The 21,749-nt window shown below is 35.2% G+C and overlaps 1 non-coding gene across 1 annotated transcript; it reads left to right on the top strand.

The window, feature by feature from the left end:
- The first annotated feature begins 17,024 nt into the window (after positions 1 to 17,024).
- On the top strand, positions 17,025 to 17,097 carry TRNAA-UGC. The gene has a single exon. It is a non-coding gene; the product is annotated as a tRNA-Ala (tRNA).
- Positions 17,098 to 21,749: the final 4,652 nt, after the last annotated feature.

Here is a 21,749-nt window from a genome sequence, read left to right as displayed (position 1 = left end):
GGATGATGGTGTAAAAAAATTTATATTATCCATGTATTATGCTTTTTTTTCTCCAAAATAAATGAAAAAATATATTAAATTCTCTTATATAATTTAGTTACATTAGACTTATTTTGTATGTGCATAAGATTTTAACTAACTTGTTTGTGGGTGTCCACTTTTTTAGAAGAATAATTTGTGTGTGGTGTGGTGTGTGTGTTGCATTATTGTTTCAAATCAAACTTACTTTTGTATATTTTGGTTAAAAAATATAATATATTTACTTTAGATATATACTGTAGTTCACTGTCCAAATTCAACTTAAATTTCTACTGATTGCAAAAATATTTGTATCATATATATGCAAAAATACCTAGAACTATTTGATATTGTTAGAGAGAAGTCTTAAATTCAGTTAGTTTTCAGTTAGTTGTAAAAACTGTTTGTGGTTACTATTAGCTGTCTCTTCTTAGTTAGTTAGTATGCTGTGATTCTATTAATTACTAACAGAATCAGTTAGTAATTGTTAGAGTCAGAGTTAGGCCTCATTGTGAACTCTGCTCTATATATAGACCTTTGTTGTAATCATCAAATCAATAATGCAAACACAATTATGATTTCTATAAGTTCTCTATCTCTCTCTAAATGTAACATGGTAACAAGAGCCTTCTGATTCTTCCACAAGCGTGGCAAGATCCTCCATTTCTTTCCTCTTTCCTCTTTCCTCTGAATCTTCCCTTCTTCAATGGATTCCTAACCTCACACACCTCGTACACCACCAATCTTGGCGACACCCAACTCAACAATCACACCTCTATCTTCTTTCAACTACAAGATTTCTGTCAAATTAGATGCAACAAACTATCTTGTATGGCTGCAACAGATTGAACCAGTCCTAAGGGCTCATCGCCTTCATCGTTTCTGTGTCACTCCTGAGATACCTCCTCAATACGCTTCGGAACACGATCGCCTTGCCAATATTGAAAACTCAGCTTTCAGCAACTGGGAATTACAGGACCAGTTCTTCTTAGCATGGCTGCAATCATCTCTTTCCCCTGCCATTCTTCCTTCTGTCATTGGTTGCAAGCACACATTCCAACTCTGGGAAAATATCCATCAATCCTTTCAATCGAAAACCAAGGCTCAGGCGCGGCAATTGCGAACTCAGCTACGCACCACGAAGAAAGGATCATCTTCAATTTCTGAATTCTTGGCAAAAATCAAACACATTTCAGATTCGTTGACATCAATTGGTGAGTCTGTTTCCCTTCAAGATCAACTTGATGTGATTCTTGAAGGTCTTCCTAATGAATTTGAAAGTCTCGTAACCCTAATAAACTCAAAGATCGAATGGTTCAATTTAGAGGAAATTAGGGCCCTTCTTCTGGCTCATGAGCAACGATTGGACAAGGCGCGTATCACTGAAGAAGCTGCATCCCTCAATTTTACTCAATCTCAGCCAAATTCAAAAACCCCCAATTCTGTGAACCCTAATTCTGCGACAGAAACCCAGATTGCTCCTCAAGCCAATTGGACAACTGGGAACTCAAATTCAGGCAATTACGACTCTCAAAACAACAATTTCAAGAACAACAATCAATCTAGAGGCCGTGGAGGAAGAAATGGCCGTGGCAATCGTGGTGGTCGTGGGGGTCGTTCCACTGTTCAGTGTCAAGTCTGTCATTGCACAGGCCATGATGCTTCCTACTGTTATCACAGGTTTAATGCTGCTTATGGAAGCAATCAACCTTATGTTCATGGCAACCCTTATCAGTATGTAAGGAACACTACACCAAATAACAACAATTGGGCTCAAAGTAACCCTCAGTGGCAGTAAGCAGCACCTCAGGCCAACTTCACTGGATATGCACCTCAGACCAATTTCACTGGTTATGCCATGCACCCTACCATGAACAACAATCTTGACACAGCTGCTACTCAGCATGTTACTCTCATGCAACCTCCTCCAGGCTCTGCTCCTCCTCCTTCTCACCTTGAGCACATATTCCTTGGCAATGGTCAAGGTTTGCGTGTCACTGGAATTTCCTCTTATGCTTTTCCTTCACCTTCTCATCCTCATCATACATTGCATTTAAATAATGTTTTGCATGTTCCTAGCATCAACAAAAATCTGATCAGTGTTTCAAAATTTGCATCTGATAATAATGCATACATTCAATTTCATCCCTCTCACTTTGTCATGAAATCTCAGGACAATGATCAAATCTTGCTTCAAGGAAAATTGGACAAGGCTGGGCTTTATCCCATTCACTCTCAGTCATCAACTACTTCTAGTCTTTCTTCTAGACACCATTCTGTTCATTCTATTGTAACTAGTCACAATGACTTGTATTTTCAATGGCATCACAGGCTAGGCCATACAAATCTAGACACTATGAATAATGTCTTGAAATCATGTAATATGCCTACATTCAATAAAAACAAAACTGATTTTTGTATCTCTTGTTGTCTGGGCAAGTCACACAGATTGCCTTCCCAACTGTCTCAAAGCACTTATAATTCTCCTCTTGAGTTAATTTATTGTGATTTATGGGGTCCAGCCCCCATGCAGTCCTCTATGGGCTACAAATACTACATCTCATTCATTGATGCTTTTAGCAAATATATTTGGGTCTATTTTCTTCATGACAAATCAGAAACACTTACTATTTTCAAACAATTCAAAGCATTAGCTGAATTACAGCTTAACACTAAGATAAAAGCCATTCAATCTGACTGGGGGGGTGAATTCAGAAGTTTTACATCATATCTCAGTCAGTTAGGAATCATTCATCGCATTATCTGCCCTCACACCCACCATCAGAATGGTGTGGTCGAAAGAAAATATAGGCACATTGTGGAGATGGGCCTCTCCTTACTCTCCCACTCCTCTCTCCCTTATCATTACTGGGACCATGCTTTTCATACTGCTGTGTACATCATAAACAGACTCCCTGCATCTCATAATCATTGCATTCCCCTCAAAGTTCTATTCAATAATGTTCCTGATTATAACTTCCTCAGAGCCTTTGGTTATGCTTGTTATCCTCTTCTAACCCCTTACAACAATCCTAAGTTTCAATACAGGTCAAAAGAATGCATCTTTCTGGGCTATTCTACTTCTCACAGGGGTTACAAGTGTCTTGACAATAAGTCTGGCCGCATCTATATCTCCAAGGATGTGTTGTTTAATGAGAAGCACTTCCCTTATCAAATCACTCCACCTACCACCTGCTCTCCTAACCAAACAGTCACATCAGCAGCTCCCCTTGGAGTTGTCAACCATATTCCCCAACAAACTCCTCACACACCAAACAATCTCACACCAAACAACCAATCTACTCCTCACACACCTACTCCTCACACACCAACTACCTTTCCCAGCCACACATCTTCACCATACATCAGTGCCTCTGCCTCTCCAACTCCAACCTTACCCTCCACAGCTTCCTCCACCATTGATCCTAACTCCACTCCCACTTCCTCTCCTTCACCTACAACCAACACCCATCATATGCTTACAAGATCCAAAACTGGCTATCTCAAACCTCCTCTCTTTCCCACAATCAATCTAACAACCAGTGAACCAACCACTGTGCAGCAAGCTCTTTCATCTATCCATTGGACTGAAGCTATGCAACAAGAGTATCAAGCTCTTCAAGCTAACAAAACATGGAGCTTGGTACCTCTTCCTCCTCATAAAAGAGCCATCGGGTGCAAATGGATTTTCAGGATCAAAGAGAACCCGGATGGTACCATAAACAAATATAAAGTACGCTTGGTCGCCAAAGGATTCAACCAGAAATATGGTCAAGATTACAGTGACACCTACTCTCCAGTGGTGAAACCAATCACAGTGAGAACTATCCTCACCATTGCTCTTACTTCCAAATGGCCCCTTATTCAACTTGATGTCAACAATGCCTTTCTTAATGGGCAACTCCATGAAGATGTCTACATGCAACAGCCTCAAGGCTTTATTCAGGGTGAATCCACTCTTGTATGCAAACTTCACAAGGAAATATATGGTTTAAAACAAGCCCCAAGGGCTTGGTATGAGAGTTTGACAAATACTCTCATCTCCTTTGGTTTTCAACAATCCAAGTGTGATCCCTCTCTTCTCATATTCAACAAACATGGCTGCTACCTGCTTATTCTCATTTATGTAGATGATATAATCATCACGGGTTCCTCCAACACTGCTATTAACCTCATTGTGAACAAGTTGAATGCTACCTTTTCTCTTAAGCAGCTTGGCACTCTTGAGTACTTTTTGGGCATAGAATGCAAGCTTACTCCATCTGGTGCTCTTCATTTATCTCAAGCTAAATACATTAGAGATATACTTCACAGAGCAGGCATGGAAGACTACAAAGGGATTTCCACTCCTTTACCTGCAAATCTTAAGTTGTCCAAAACTGGTGCTGACCCCTTTGCCAACCCCACTCTGTACAGAAGCATTGTAGGAGACCTGCAGTATGCTACAATTACCAGACCTGAACTTGGATACTCAGTCAGCAAGGTGTGTCAGTTTTTCGCTCAGCCACTGGTCTCTCATTGGAGTGCAGTCAAAAGGATCTTAAGATACTTAAAGGGCTCCATTGATCATGGTCTCACCCTTCTGCCTGCCACCACCAGTGCCCCTCTCAGCATTAATGCTTTCTGTGATGCAGATTGGGCCTCTGATATTGATGATAGGCGGTCCACTTCAAGTGCTTGTATCTTTTTTGGTCCTAATCTTGTGTCCTGGTGGTCTAAAAAGCAAACTCTGGTTGCTAAATCTAGTGTAGAGGCCGAATACAGGAGCCTAGCACATGCTGCATCTGAAGTTCTGTGGCTCCAGTCTCTTCTCCATGAGCTCAAAGTTCCCATCCCTCCTCCAGTTATCTATTGTGACAACCAAAGTGTTGTTGCTATTAGTCACAACCCTGTGCTTCACTCCAGAACGAAACACATGGAATTAGACATTTTTTTTGTGAGGGAAAAGGTTCTGAACAAGTCTTTGGTTGTTTCCTACATTCCTGCACAACTCCAAGTTGCTGACATACTCACCAAATCACTCAGCAAGCATTTGTTCTACAACTTCCGCTCCAAACTCAGAGTACTTAGTACTGCTGAGCTTGTGGGGGGAGTGTTAGAGAGAAGTCTTAAATTCAGTTAGTTTTCAGTTAGTTGTAAAAACTGTTTGTGGTTACTATTAGCTGTCTCTTCTTAGTTAGTTAGTATGCTGTGATTCTGTTAGTTACTAACAGAATCAGTTAGTAATTGTTAGAGTCAGAGTTAGGCCTCATTGTGAACTCTGCTCTATATATAGACCTTTGTTGTAATCATCAAATCAATAATGCAAACACAATTATGATTTCTATCAGTTCTCTATCTATCTCTAAATGTAACAGATATGAAGAATACTTTCAAAGAAGTGATAACAAAAACTACCTGTATTCATAGAAGCTAACAGTTTTTTCTTTCTCAATTTTCCCCCAATTATTCCAGCCAGCAGGTTTTATACATTGATCCATGTAAGTGAATGCAAACACCACTCTTGCAAAAGGTCTCCATGGTCTTCCCAGATATGCATATGAAGTTCCCCCATTACCTGTGACAACATATCTGCAATGACACCAGAAAATACTTATAATATAAGGAGAAAAAAAAGGTTCAGAACATAAGAAAAGTATGTTTATTTCTTAATCAGTAACAAAAAGTACTTATAGATAACTCAATTCCAAGTCTCAAACTCAAAGGACTTGAAAGTTGTAAAAAAATAATCTGCACAACAAACAAATATTGTGAAAGGCAGAAGAGCAAAAAATTGACAAGGAAGCAGTAGCTTTGATAAAAATAAATAAATAAGCCAGGTGATACAAAGAAAGTAGTATGAGATTCAAAGAAAGTAAGAGTCACTATAATTTTCCCCTCAATTCACATTATTGTAGGGAAAGCATGATGCTTTGGAAATGTCTCGCTCCTTGTTGAACATGTTATAATTGTAAAAATATACATACACTGATCTAAACATGCAAATAAATTTAAATAGCATATTTAGATCAAACAGCGGAAATTAAAAGGAATTAAAAGCGTACCTCCAGCCATTGCAAATCGAACGGGAAGCGGCTCACACACAAACCTGAAAGACAGTTTTGTTCTTCCAGACCCTTACTCACTCTGAATAGATGGTGTATTTTTTCCTGAATAGAGAAGTGGGTTTGGTGATACAAAACTGAGAGCACCCCATCCTATTTATAGAGTCTGTCCATCACAGAGCTCTCTCAACTTGTTATCAGAACGTGAGATAGGAAGTTATCAGACGTGAGATAAGAAGTTATCAGTACGTGAGATGATGGGTACGTGATTTGTTACTGAAGGTAGTTGCAAATATATTTTGCAAAGATATGGGATGAATGTGGATGGAAAATGGACCAGATTCAGAAGTAACAAATTTTTCCAAAATAATAAAATATAAAGGAATGTGCAACGTGCACATAACGTGGGCCTCTAACATTCTCCCACTTGGTCCATTTAACTCAACATCAACCATAACAAGAAACATAATATATGAGTCATGGCGATAGGTCCTCTGATGATGAGTAGTATCTTCCATGTACCACAATATATCGAGTCTCTCAACACTAGCTCTCAACTTAATGAATAAACCATATGTTTATTCTATATCTAAACCGAATGATTTTTCTCGAAATAAATAAATATGTGCACAAAACGATATGAGAAAATATCTAACTGAATAAGAGTTTCATTGAAAATAACAAATGTACGTACAATGAAATTACATCATGGAACCAAGTCCCATTCGTACTACATGATCCTTAAAATTCTTTGGTGGCATGCCTTTAGTTAAAGGATCAGCAATCATTAACTCAGTGTTAACGTGTTCAATGACCACTTTCTTTTCTTTAACACGTTCTCTTATGGCTAAGTACTTGATGTCGATGTGCTTACTTCGACTTCCACTTTTGTTGTTTTTAGCCATAAACACTGCAGCAAAGTTGTCACAATACAACTTTAATGGCCTAGAAATAGAGTCCACAACTCTAAGGCCAGATATGAAACTCTTCAACCATACACCATGCGAGGTAGCCTCAAAACAAGAAACGAACTCAGCCTCCATAGTGGAAGTAGCAGTCAAGGTTTGTTTGGCACTTCTCCAAGATACAGCTCCACTGGCTAACATAAAAATATAACCAGATGTTGATCTTCGTGAATCAACGCAACCAGCAAAGTCTGAGTCGGAGTAGCCAATCACTTCCAGACAATCAGTTTGTCTGTACATGAGCATGTAATCTTTTGTTCCTTGAAGATATCTCATCACTTTCTTTGCAGCTTTCCAGTGGTCAATACCTGGATTACTTTGATATCTTCCCAAAACTCCAACAGCGAATGCAATATCAGGTCTAGTGCAAACCTGAGCATACATAAGGCTTCCGACTGCTGAAGCATATGGAATATTTTTCATGTGTTCCCGCTCAAAATCATTTTTGGGGCATTGACTCAAAGCAAGTTTGTCACCCTTCACAATGGGAGCTACACTTGGTGAACAATCTTTCATATTAAATCTCTCTAAAACTTTGTTGATATAGGTTTCTTGAGACAAGCCTAAAATGCCTCGAGATCTTTCTCTATGGATCTTTATGCCTATGACATAAGATGCCTCTCCCATATCCTTCATATCAAAGTTCTTTGAGAGAAATTGTTTCACCTCATATAGCATACCCTTATCATTAGTCGCAAGCAGAATGTCATCTACGTATAATACAAGGAAACAAATCTTACTCCCACTGACCTTCTGGTATATACAGTGATCCATGACATTCTCTTCAAAGCTAAATGAAGAAATGACCTCATGAAATTTTAAATACCATTGGCGGGAGGCTTGTTTCAATCCATAGATGGACTTATTAAGCTTGCAGACTAAGTGCTCACCAACACTAGATAAGAATCCCTCAGGTTGTTTCATGTAAACCTCTTCTTCTAGATCACCATTCAGGAACGCCGTTTTCACATCCATTTGATGCAGCTCAAGATCAAAATGAGCTACTAATGCCAGAATTACTCGAAGAGAGTCTTTCTTAGATACAGGGGAAAAGGTCTCTCTGTAATCGATTCCTTCTCTTTGAGTGAATCCTTTAGCAACAAGTCTTGCCTTATGTCTCTCAATGTTGCCTTCTGAGTCTTTCTTTGTTTTGAAGACCCATCTACATCCGATGGCTTTTACACCAACAGGCAACTCAACGAGATCCCAAACTTGGTTAGATGCCATAGAATCCATCTCATCCCTCATAGCATTATACCACAAATTTGATTCCTTAGAACTCATGGCTTGTGAAAACGTCTCAGGATCATTTTCGGCTCCAATGTTGTAGTCTGATTCTTGTAGGTTCACTACATAATCACTAGGAATTGCTGTCTTTTTTATTCTAGTAGATCTTCTTAATGTTGTTTGGTCATCTTGCTGAGGAACTTGTTCAACTGGTTCTTCATCAGTTTGTTCAATATCATCATGTTGTTCCTCACAAACAACTCGATCTACATGATCACTTTCAACAGCTTGTGGAACTTCAATCACTGGTTGTCTAACACCCATTTTAACTTGAGGGGTAGGAATGACTACCAACCTATTACTTGTCCCAGAAGGTTCAGCTTCACAGTGATCCCTTTCAGAAGAAATGTTCTGAAATTGATCACTCCCACTGATCAAGTCATTTTCAAGAAACTTTGCATTCCTTGATTCCACAATCCTAGTGTTGTGGGATGGACAATAGAACCTATACCCTTTAGACCTTTCAGCATATCCAATGAAATACCCAGTAATAGTCTTAGGGTCTAGTTTCTTCTCTTGTGGATTATAGATTCTTACTTCAGACGGGCATCCCCAAACGCGTATATGTCGCAAACTTGGTTTCCAACCCTTGAATAATTCAAAAGGTGTCTTTGAGACAGCCTTGGTTGGAACTCGGTTTAATATATACGCAGCCGTCTTAAGAGCATCAATCCACAAAAATTGAGGATGCTTTACATTACTCCTCATGCTTCTCACCATGTCTAATAAGGTTCGATTTCTTCGTTCTGCCACACCATTCTGATCCGGAGAACCAGGCATAGTGTATTGGGCAACAATCCCATGTTCTTGAAGAAATTTCGCAAATGAACCTGGTGCTTGTCCATCCTCTGTGTATCTACCATAGTACTCCCCACCTCTATCTGATCTCACGATCTTAATTTGTTTTCCACATTGTTTCTCAACTTCAGCCTTAAAAACTTTAAAGGCATCTAAAGCTTCATTCTTAGAATGAAGTAAGTAGAGATACATATATCGTGAATAATCATCTATAAAGGTTATGAAGTATTTCGGACTATTTGCATCCATGTCTGGACAACATATGTCTGTATGTATGATTTCTAATAAATTAGAACTCCTCTTTGCACCCTTTTTAGACTTGTTAGTTTGCTTACCCTTAATGCAATCTACACAAGTCTCAAAATCAGCGAAATCCAAAGTACTAAGTACTCCTTCATTTACTAATCGCTTGATTCTTTCAATAGAGATATGTCCTAATCTCCGGTGCCACAACATAGAGGATTCTTCATTCACAATACATCGTTTTAACCCAACAGAAACGTGCATAGAAGTAGCGTCATTTTGCAATTCAATCGAATAAAGACCATCAACCAATTGACCACAACCAATAATTTCAGATTTATTTAGTAAATTAAAACCAAAGTCTGTAAAATTAAAATAAAATCCCAAAGGTGCAAGTTTAGAAACAGAAATTAAGTTTTTACAGAAACTAGGAACATAAAAAACTTTCTCCAAATGTAATTTAAAGCCACTACTTAAGACTAAGACGCACGTTCCAATGGCCTCTACATGTGAGCTCATCCTACTCCCTGAGTAGATGCACTGCTCACTTCCCACTGGCTTCCTTAGGCTTTCCATACCCTGCAAGGTATTAGAAACATGGATTGTAGAACCAGAGTCAATCCACCATGTATTATGATTCACATTAATCATATTAGATTCATAACAAACAAAGGCAAATGGTGTACCTTTCTTCTCAAACCAACTTTTAAATTTGGGGCAGTCCTTCTTCATGTGTCCTTTCTTTTTACAGAAGAAACACTTTGACTCCTTTTTAATTGTTGGTTGAGTCGGAATCTTTCCTTTATTGGTGCCTACAGACTTCTTCCTATCCTTTCCAGAATTAGAAGTAGTCAAATTTACCTTCTCACCTTCTTCCATTATCAATCTCTCCTCTTCTTGAACACACATGGTCATCAATTCATTAATAGACCATTTATCCTTATGTGTGTTGTAGGAGATTTTGAAGGGTGTATACTGTTGAGGTAGGGTGCACAAAATGAAATGTACCAGGAAGGATTCAGACATGGTAACTTCCAAGGTTTTCAACTGAGCCACTATGTCCCTTAAGCGCATGATATGTTCACGCACACCTCTCGTTCCAGTAAGCTTAATGGAAGAGAATTGCATAATGAGTGTGCTAGCAAGTGACTTCTCAGAGGTTGTAAACTGTTCATCAATGGCTTTCAACAGATCTCTGACCTTATCATACTGGTCAACTGAACCCCGGATACTAGCGGATATGTTGGTTTTTATGAACATAACGGAGAGACGATTAGATCTCTCCCACTTTTCATAAAGATCAACAGCATCAGGTTCGCTAGTTTCAGTAATAGCCGGTGGCTCATCCTTCCTTATAGCATAGTCAATATCCATCCAGCCCAAATGAAGGAGAACTCTTTCCTTCCAAACCTTATAATTATCACCTTTCAAAATGGGAAGGTCACAAGAAATATTCATAGATTGTGAAACTGCAAACAAACACACATGCTCATTAAGAAAATTTGAGACTAAACAAATGTCATGTTTTGCCAATGCAAATCATGTCTCAATATATGAATCTAGTGACACAAAACTTGCCTGTGGGCTAAAGTCCTACTCAATTAGATTCATCATGCAACTTTATGATAAAACTATTAAATCATGTTCTTTTCTTTAATTCCTGTGGGTAAATTAAGAAATATAATTTAATATTTTATCCTAATTAATCATACAAATATAACAAAATTCCTGTGGGTAGATTTCATCACATTACATATGATTAATCACAATTAATATTTCCAATGTGATTATAAATTTAGTATATAATTTTACTCAATTAAAGATGCTGTGGCTATTCTCTAATTTAATAAAATTATATTAATCACTTAACATTTAAAAAATAAACCTTGCATAAACATACTTAATAATGCAAATGTGCTCAATATTGAATCATAAAAATTACATGTATACCAATTCAAAATAACATTGCACGTATATTCATTCAACATGTAATAAACTTTAAAGGATTAAATCCAATGCATACCAGTATTTAACATAATATTGCATGTTCAACATAACTTAAGAGACAAACAATTTTTAAATAGTTTGTGCATAAATGATTTATCCTTCAGAAGTTATAAATACACATGAACTGCAGTTAATAAACAATTAAGTTGCAGTAGCTTAGCGGCAAAGGGAGTCCTTTCATGCTTGTAGGGTGAGGGTTCGAAACCAGCATAAGGCGTTTTCGTTTCATTTATACTTCCTTTTAATTAATTAAAACGAAAACAAACAACAAAGGCAGCAACGAGATTCGAACCCAGAACAATGAGGTAATACACATCACATCTACCACTAGACCAAGTCGTGCTTTGTTTAATATTGTTAATTTAAAATGTATATTAACAATTCCAACACAGTAAACAAAACCCACAAGACTTCGTCTTCAACCTCCAGCAGTGGTAAAAAAAAAAAAAAAAAAAATATTATTATTACCTCAATTTCGAAAAACCCACACATTATATACATTTTAGACACCCAAAAATACGTTTTAAATCATATAAAAATTAGAAAACTCACATCATTCCTAATTTTGATGTTATTTTGAATTAAGGAGGCTTAAAACATAACACCCATATACTCAGAAAATAAACTCCACATAGGAACGACCCAATAAGCAAGACAGAGGTACAAATAGGCTCTGATACCAAATGTAAAAATATACATACACTGATCTAAACATGCAAATAAATTTAAATAGCATATTTAGATCAAACAGCGGAAATTAAAAGGAATTAAAAGCGTACCTCCAGCCATTGCAAATCGAACGGGAAGCGGCTCACACACAAACCTGAAAGACAGTTTTGTTCTTCCAGACCCTTACTCACTCTGAATAGATGGTGTATTTTTTCCTGAATAGAGAAGTGGGTTTGGTGATACAAAACTGAGAGCACCCCATCCTATTTATAGAGTCTGTCCATCACAGAGCTCTCTCAACTTGTTATCAGAACGTGAGATAGGAAGTTATCAGACGTGAGATAAGAAGTTATCAGTACGTGAGATGATGGGTACGTGATTTGTTACTGAAGGTAGTTGCAAATATATTTTGCAAAGATATGGGATGAATGTGGATGGAAAATGGACCAGATTCAGAAGTAACAAATTTTTCCAAAATAATAAAATATAAAGGAATGTGCAACGTGCACATAACGTGGGCCTCTAACATTGACTAAAATATGTGGGGAGATGATGGTGTAAATACTTGACATGATCACACACCTGAGGAATACATAACCAGTTTTTTCCTGTGGAGAGTTTCTGCTCTGTGCAGTCTTGCAGTGGATGTGACAATGTTCCAAGAGTGCAGTGCTATTACCAAAAATGAAGTCCACACTTCCTTCAATGTAACAATCTTTCAAATATTGTTTTCCATAATGTAAATACAACGTGTCCTGCAACATAATCACAAAAGAAGTTTATCAACTTGATACCATAGCTTCCTTTGATTATCCTTAAACGAAACAGAACAGGCAATGGTGTACAAAACCATCTAGTGCATGTTTGGTTCGCAGTTGAAAATGCTGCTGACACACGTTCAAATGCAAATCCAACAGATAAAAGCTAAATGAATGCAAAAGTAAGGGTTCTAGTACATGTTTGATTTGCAGTTGAAATTGCTATAACACATGTTCCAATGTAATCCAACAGAAAAAAGCAAAATCAAAGTAAAAGTAAGAATCCTGATCCTTTTGCAAAAGTACTTTGGCCTCAAACATACTTTTGCACCTAATTTCCAAACATGTACCTAGTGCATGTTTGATTAAACGTTTGCATCTCTCGAAACTACGTTTGTCAATGGATCCAAAGGCTATATTTTGCATTCGTCCGTTAGATGTTCATGGGAATGTGTGTCACCGCAACTTCAACTGAAACTCAAACATACGCCTAATCTGTTGGCAAACTTACTTTTGCTTCATACGTAATTTTGCAACGGATTCCCAAACATGCTCCTAGTCTACAAATCATTGTCCCTTGTTAATTGAAGATATCATTATTTTTACACAATAGGCTATAAAGGATACATGCACACTATGACTTACACAAAGACATCATCCAACAAAGAAATCACTAATCAAAATATTTTAAAAGAGTTTCATAAGCAAAGATGAAATCTTTGAGAGTCATCGAATTCTTTTCAGCAATTCAACCTGCCAAATCACCATACAAAATATTTTAAGAAGCCTAATTAGTTGTATGTTAAGTTTAGAAGAGTTTCATAATTAGAATGCATTGACAGTTCAAAATCATTAAAGCATTGATTTTTATATATGGTAAGATGGTTGATTTTTGTAATAATTATTTTAAAAATCAAAACTAAAGTAATTTTTAATTAATTGATAATTATTATAAAAATTAAAAGATGATAGATTTTTATACACTGTAAATGCATAAAAATTAAACTCTCAATTAATAAATCAAGAGAGACAAGTACCTGCCATCCAAGGAACCTGCAATTGTAGAAAGCACAACGATCTGCTGTTACTCTAACTGCTACTGCTTGCCCTGCACCCTGATGGAAGAAAGAAGGAAAAGGAAGAAACAGCCTATAAGATTTTTTTTTTTTTATCAACAAATACTAATCATAATTTGTTAGTTTTTCTTACCAGGAGAAATCAGTAAATATATAAGGTTATTGTGCCTGTCAAAAACAATATCTGCATAAAGCATATTATGAAGATACTAACTACTAAGTAGTTTATAGATGCAGAAAACAACAATAATAAAGCATCTAATGAATAATAAATAACAATCACGTCATAGACTAGTTACAACAAATGCCTATTGATCTCTATCTTTGGCAATTGGCAAACCCCTCATAAAGGAGAAGCTTCGAATTACAAAGGGAATCTTGAACATTCATTTATGATTATATGACTAAGATTAACTATTCTCACCAATCACGTTTTTACTATTATATAAGTCCATTATTTTTTATTTTCAAATATTTGTATAACAATCAGTGAAAATAGAAATAATCTGTCAATTTTGTAATTTAAAAATGAAAACAAATAAATATGTCCTAAACTTGGTTGACACGTATTACCTGAGGGGAAGAATTCTCAAAGGTAATATTCTCAGCAATAAAGTCCCCCCCTTCCACAATGATGGTGCCACAACCAAAGATTCCAGTCCCTATCACCTTAGCATCCTACAAGAAAACCACAGAACTCACACCAAACAACAAAACAAGTTTAAATTTTGCAAATAAAAAATGGGTTAGATGATTAAGAAAAGAAGAAAAGGAGGCAAAGGTGGCGGGTTCAATCTCTCTTGCTATGACAAATAACTAACAAACTAACAATCAATAATTACCAATAAAAAAAAAAAACAAGTTTGAATTTTGACACAAACCCACTTCCCCAAAGGTAGAGAACATGGAGAAAATTATTACATGGTTCTAGATCACCATAGTCTCAGTTAACCTTCATGTGATACATAATCCAGTTTTATTGATCACGTGATTGTCCTAGACCATGTAATAATTTTCAAACAACATGTGATACCTGGTGGTGGTGGATTAAGGTGGCAGTGTTGTTCCAAGTGAGAAGAGTGTCCTCAGGGCGCAGGCCAATGAGGGTGATGAAGTTCTTAGTCTTGGCTGCCGGTAGGTTCCTGGGGACACCAGAATCACCGTCCGGCGAGTGTTGCCGAGTGGCACAGCATCTATGGCTTCCTGCACCGTTCGGCACTGTTCGGTTCCATCTTGTGACACAGTTATTACAAAAGCTGCCATTGTTATACTTATTCTAGCTATGCACTCTCAAAAACCGTTGCTTTAATATTTGTTTCATGTTGTACGCATCGTGTCCAATTGCATTACTATTATATTCGGGCTACGTATTGATTCTTCTTATCAATAAATTGATACGTACATGTCTCTGCACACCTAAGAAATTTGAGTGTTATTAATTATTATATATCCTAGCTAACTAGCTACTTTGGAGGTCACATTTTTTTTTATATTTCATTACTTTTTTTCTTCTTTTTTCTCTTTTAATTTCACTATCTAAATTAGTATAAAAAGGACAAAATTTAAATACAGTTTTAAAATTGGTGGTTCTCTAATTAGAATTTGAATTTTATCTCACCTGAGGAGAAGAATTCTCAAAGGTAATATTCTCAAGAACCATGATTCGTATGTAAAAACTTTCCATCTACCAAACACCCCCTAATTCTAATTAAAAAATAACACTAAAAATACTTATCAAACTGCATCTAAATTCTACTAGAATCAATGCTTTAAGCGCTCAGAGTGACTATAGTATCTTAAGTGTGCTTTGTGAATTTTGTATCAGAATTCAGAAATAAATCAGAACAATTGAAAGCAAAACATCTATAAGTCATTATTTTGGCAAGATCAATTATTCATCATGCAAAGTGCATATTTGGAGGCATCACTCATCAGCAGTGGCGGATCTTCTCCAAAATTTTGGGGGGCCATATGATTAAATAAAATATATTTAAAATTATATATAGCTTTATTTATAAAGAAAATTATATGCTTATAAAAGGGAAGAAAAAAAAAATGGAGGCCGTTGCCACTCCCCGCTCCCAAGAAACTCCGCCACTGGTCATCAGATATGTTTCACGTCCACTATTTTGGTTGATGATTTTCTGACAATAGAGAAGATCAAGTTCAAGTGATTTTCAGAAGTTACATGCATGTTAAGTGACATTTTTTTTTGTTTAGAACTTTCAAAATGTGAGAAAAGAGTATACAGCACAGGTCATGGAACTAAAAACAACTCATTTCATGTTCTTTATAGTTAGGCTAGATTCATTTTCTCTTGGTGTAAATATTAAGCCATTTTTTTTTATTACAAGTAAAAGTATATTTAATTGTATCAATTTAACACTTTTCTAGCTGTTCAAATTAATTTACATTCAAGTAAAAAAAATGTTTATGTTACGACTTACTTATATGTTAAAATTCATTCAAATTTATGATACAACTCACAATTTATTCAACTGGGTTAGACTCATTTGTACATTCAAGTAAATTTGTTTTTATGTTTATGTTTTATTATTTAAATTGGTAATTACAACATATTGACATGATTATTAGGGATAAAAAAATTAGTCATTTATGAGAAATTTAAAGCATATTTAAGCCTTAATTCATTAAAATATAAGAAAAAAGAAATAAATATAGAAAAAATTGAGGATTAATTTAACCAAAATTACACATTTTGAAAAAAAGGAGTGCTTAGTCTCTATTTTAAAATAAAGAGACTAAAATTATAGATTAGACAAAATGGAGAACCAAAGTTGTATTTTAGTCTAAAGAAAAAAAAAAGTTGTGTGAACATCATCATTTAACTGGAAATTATAGGAATAAAATTTAAATGCAGTTTGATAAGTATTTTTTTAGTGTTATTTTTTAATTAGAATTAGGGGGGTGCTTGGTGGACGAAATTTTTTTACATACCTTTGAATCATAATTCTTAATAATATGTAAAATATGTTTAGTTAGTCTTGTATCCTTAAACATACCAAACACCCCCTAATTCTAATTCTAATTCACAAAGCACACTTAAGGTACTAAACTCACTCTGAGCGCTTAAAGCATTGATTCTAGTAACTAGTGAAATAATTTACTTATATAAACTCGTGCAATAACGTTTTCAAAGGGGATGTAGCTCAAATGGTAGAGCGCTCGCTTTGCATGCGAGAGGTACGGGGTTCGATCCCCCGCATCTCCATTTCTGTTTGGAGAAAAAAATTTTAATTTCTGTTTTGTTTTTTGCAAGAAAAGCATATGTGTAAATAAATTGATTAAAAAAAGGAACAAACCTCGAATAGTTTTTCATTTTATTCGCTAATAATGTTTTGTTTATTTATTGTAAGCATTCAGTTTCTCTTAAATTTGCATGTAACTTTAGGTCTTCAGTAATTGATTGAAGTAACTTCAAATTCTATAAAGTTGAAGAGGAAAATAAGTTATTGTTTTATAAATCCACGGTACCAGCATGTCTTACTACAGTAAAATATAAAGATTGAAGGCTAAAAAATTATTCGTAATAGAAATCAATCCAAAAATTGGCAAACAAATAATTTATAAGAGAAATATTATATAGTGATACATTGTTTTTCTTTTAATATTATCTTTCTTATTATTGGGTGTAAAATTTCACGCTCACTTTACAAAATAACTTAAGTCAGAATAAAAGTTTCTGTATAAACACTTTTATAAGGAATTTTTTTTCCCTAAGTTAAAATTAGCATATCCATAAGTTAAAAATTAAATTTTAGAAAAATTTAAAAATTAAATTTAGAAAAACTAGTATGAATTTTTTTTATAAAAAAATTAGCTTATTGAGAATTTTTTTTACGTTTTCTTTAGATTTTTTATAAAATATTTATTCAAACAAATCTTTAGTTATGTATAAGTGGCCAACAAATTTGTTACTTATAATTTTATTCACATTATAACTTACTAGGAAAAAGAGATACGTTTCATGTTTTTTATTTATATTTTTTAAATAAAGATAAAATAAAAACTAAATTATTATTTTGTTTCTTTAATTTATTTTTGAAGTTTAATTTGATCCTTCAATTTTTAAATAATTCAATTTGATGTTATATTTTTTAAGATCGTTTTAATTAAGTCATATTGTTTAAATTGAAGTATACATCGTTAACGTAGTAGGAACACATGTTGTTTTTACAGTTAGTTTTTACACTTTTCAACGGGTTTAAAAATTGTTAGTGAGTGGTATTATTTTATACACAAATAAAGTCAGTCTCAAACGTTCAAAAATCTTCACTCACTTTTCATGTGCATTCTGATTCGCATTTTTGTTTTACTCTAGGATATGGTCATTCTACAACACCCACAACATAGCCACCCCTTCATCCTACCCATCTTCTTCGGGGTTTGGCAGATCAATCGACCACTGCAGGGGTGGAGGTGGGGATGTTACAATACTAAAACTAGAGTTATTCTAATTTATTTAATCTAGACAATAGAGAAGATACAAAGGGATATAATGCTAAAAAATTTCATTTTCATTCATTGCTTGATTTCCACATAGAGGAATACATTTATATAATCTAATTGATGTTAATCAATGAATAATATTTATTCATGTGTCAACATCTCATTATTTAAAATAAAAATAATATTACATATATAAACTCCAACTTATATAATTTTTTAACCACTTCAAATTTTAAGATATATTTGTTGAGTCTCTTAAAGTTTAACCTAACATTATCCACACGTCCACTTTGGACCTTATCCTTGAGGTCATTACAAAATTTGACTTGAGGAAAAAAAAAGTGACCCATAATTTTGATTGAAAGTTAATAGAATTGGTAAACAAAATTGTTGGGCCAAATGTGGGGTAAATGGGTAATGAATCGTAGTGGAAATAGAATGAGACTTCTGCTTAGGTTGGGATTGAAGGGCTTTTAAAAGTTGGGAATCTAATGGTTAGCGATGCTTAATGGGTAGTGTGTGAATTGATAGGGAAAAAAGGTTGTGCTAGCACACAAATTGTGCTATTTGAGTAGGATGAGATTTGGATTTGAGAGCCGGTTAGGGAAAAATAGTAAATGAGGTGTTAGCATTGACACGTGTCTAGTCTCTATCATTGTGAAACCTTAGGGAAAGTGTGGACAATAGAGATATATGGGAATATGAAGCACGCAAAGTAGGGTTGGGGAAATAGGGAAATAGTGGGTGGATGCCATGGAGTCATGGAAGCTAGGAAGGGCACTTGAAGGTTGCAAGGAATTTGAGGGGTTTGTTCATGTAAATTTGGGAAAGCAAGAGGAGTTGGGTGTTGGGGAAGAGGTATTTGGTGATGGAGAAGGGGAGAACCCATGGGGTTGTGAGAGAAACTTGATGGTGGCAACCACTGTAGAGGCGACAATGACTATTGCGATGGGAAAGATGAGGAATGTTGTGGTCAGTACAACGACAATGACCGTGGCAACGATTATTATTGTAGTGGTGACGAATGTTGTTGGTGCAAGCATTGAATATGCGGAGGATATGTGTGTGAAAGTGTGAGTAAGTATGGGTATGATAATGGAAAACTTGCAATTAGAGCTCAACATGCATATAAGCCTGCGGGTGAAACCCGCAAGTTGCAAAACCTACCTCACAAAACTCACATTTTAAACGGGTTCAATTCTAGCAAGCTGGCACCAACCTCACATGGTTTGCAAGTTTAGCGGGTCATTGTTAACAAATTGGCAAGTGTACGAAATTTATCACAAGTAATAAAGATTAAAACGGAAGACCGAGTGTTGAGTCCATAGGGACTTTGTTTGTACTTGTGTTGGTATATGCCCAATTTGTAAGCAAGAGAAGAAGTAGAAGAGAAAGGGAATTGTAAGTGTGAAATTTGAGGGTAAAAGGGAAAAGAAAAAGATAACAAGAAAAATAAATAATAATATAAATGTAAAAGATGAAGTCAAAATGTGATAATGTTGGGGCCTAACATTAACTACCATTGATTTAATATTAATATTTTTCTATATTAACTACTTTCCCAATTTCCACCCACATATACTAATATGTTCAACCTTGATCCCTCATGATGAAGAGTCTAATTTATGTATTCTCTCCCAAATCTCTTTGCAAAGGTTGAATCATAAACAATTAAGTATAAAGATGTATGCAAAGGCACAACAAAGTCATTCTATCCCTAGTAATGCAATATTGAGATGTCCTTTTTCAATTCTTTAGACATTACCATTTCCCAATGAATAACCTCTAAAAACAGATGTATGGATGACCAAACCACACAATAACAATGAAAAGCAGAAAAAGAATAATAGAAATTGAAATTGCATTAATAGATAAGAAGAACAGTTACATTACAAGGGCTTTGGTTGCTAGACTCCAACAGAGGGAGGGATTTAGCCTCTCATTGCCATTAGAGACTTTACACTTCAGAGGCTAATAGAAGAAATGGTTGGATGACTAGTAGTAAGAAAATGAGGAATGACTAAGAAAGAGGGTTTCCCCTAAGGGATAGACCCAAACTTTTGATAGCTCTGAGACTCAGTGTATCTTTTCCTTCGGGCGCCTTTGGGCTTCATTGTAGGCATTTTCGCACGCTAAGCCTGAGCTGCATGCACACGCACTAAGCCTAGGTGGTGTGCTAAGCGAGCTGTCCAGTTCTTCCAACTTTAATTAAAAAATAAAAAAAAATTAAAATATAAAATTTGACCCATTTTAAAAACTAACTATGAAATATCTAGTAAAAAAAAAATCTATTTGTCAAAAATGATAACATAATTTACATCTTAAGTCACCTAAAAAGTATTTTTTACATCATGTTTAGTTAATCTATAATTCTATATCAAATCAAAATATTTTATCATCATTCATCAACCATTGAACAATATATAAAGTACTTAAATTCTATATATTTTTTAAAATTTTATTTTTACTCAATTTATATCCCTTATTTATTAGTATTTTATATTTTTGTATTAAATTATAAAAAACCCCACTTATTCCACAAGTTAAACAAACTGGGTTAAAAATCCAGCAATTTAAATAGACTCAAAAAACATGGTCTATATACCATGCGGGTTTCGTGGGTGGCGTACGGGTCCAAACCCATTTGCCCAGTTCTACTGACAATGGTGATTGTTATAGTGGTGCTTGATGTTGAAGATTGAGAGCAGATAGATTTTTCATCATACCTTGCATAGGGGAAATGAGAGTGGCATGACAAAAATCAAGGGATTGTAAGAGGATAGTGTGGTGAGATTTTTGTTGTTCTTCATAGTGGTTGAGTTGGTTTTGGAAGGCATTTAGTTTCTGAAAAATACCTTGAAGGTTGTCTTCCATGGTGGTGGGGTGGAGTTGGGAGGGGAGTAAGTTGATGAAAGCACCATTGTTACAATGTTAAAACCATGGTTACTTTAATTTACCTAATCTAGCAATAGAAAAGATAAAAAAGGAAAATAATGCTAAAACCTTTCTTTTCATTCATTGTTTGCTTTTCTCACATAGGAATACATTTGCATAACCCTATGTTAATCAATAAATATTACTTATCCATGTGTCAACATCTAATTGTTTATAATAAAAACAATAATACAAATATCAATTTCAACTTATATAATCTTTTAACCACTTTAATTTTAGGATATATTTGGGTCTCATAAAGCCCATCCTAATAGGGGATGAGATCCTTCTTGTTGTTACAACCACAACTAACTTTTGTTTTAACAAAAAAATGAGAAAAAAAATCAGTGAAAGAAATGGATAAAAATTATATACCGAAATAATTACAGATTTTAACTTCCATAATAACCAATTCGGAAAAGCAAAACAAATTTCCAAAAAAAAAATTACAAGAAGAAAATTAGACGTGCAGGAAGCAAC

Source organism: Glycine soja, chromosome 19 (genome assembly GCF_004193775.1).
Source record: "Glycine soja cultivar W05 chromosome 19, ASM419377v2, whole genome shotgun sequence".
Classification (NCBI taxonomy): Eukaryota; Viridiplantae; Streptophyta; class Magnoliopsida; order Fabales; family Fabaceae; genus Glycine; species Glycine soja.
This window is presented reverse-complemented; position numbering and strand designations above follow the sequence as displayed.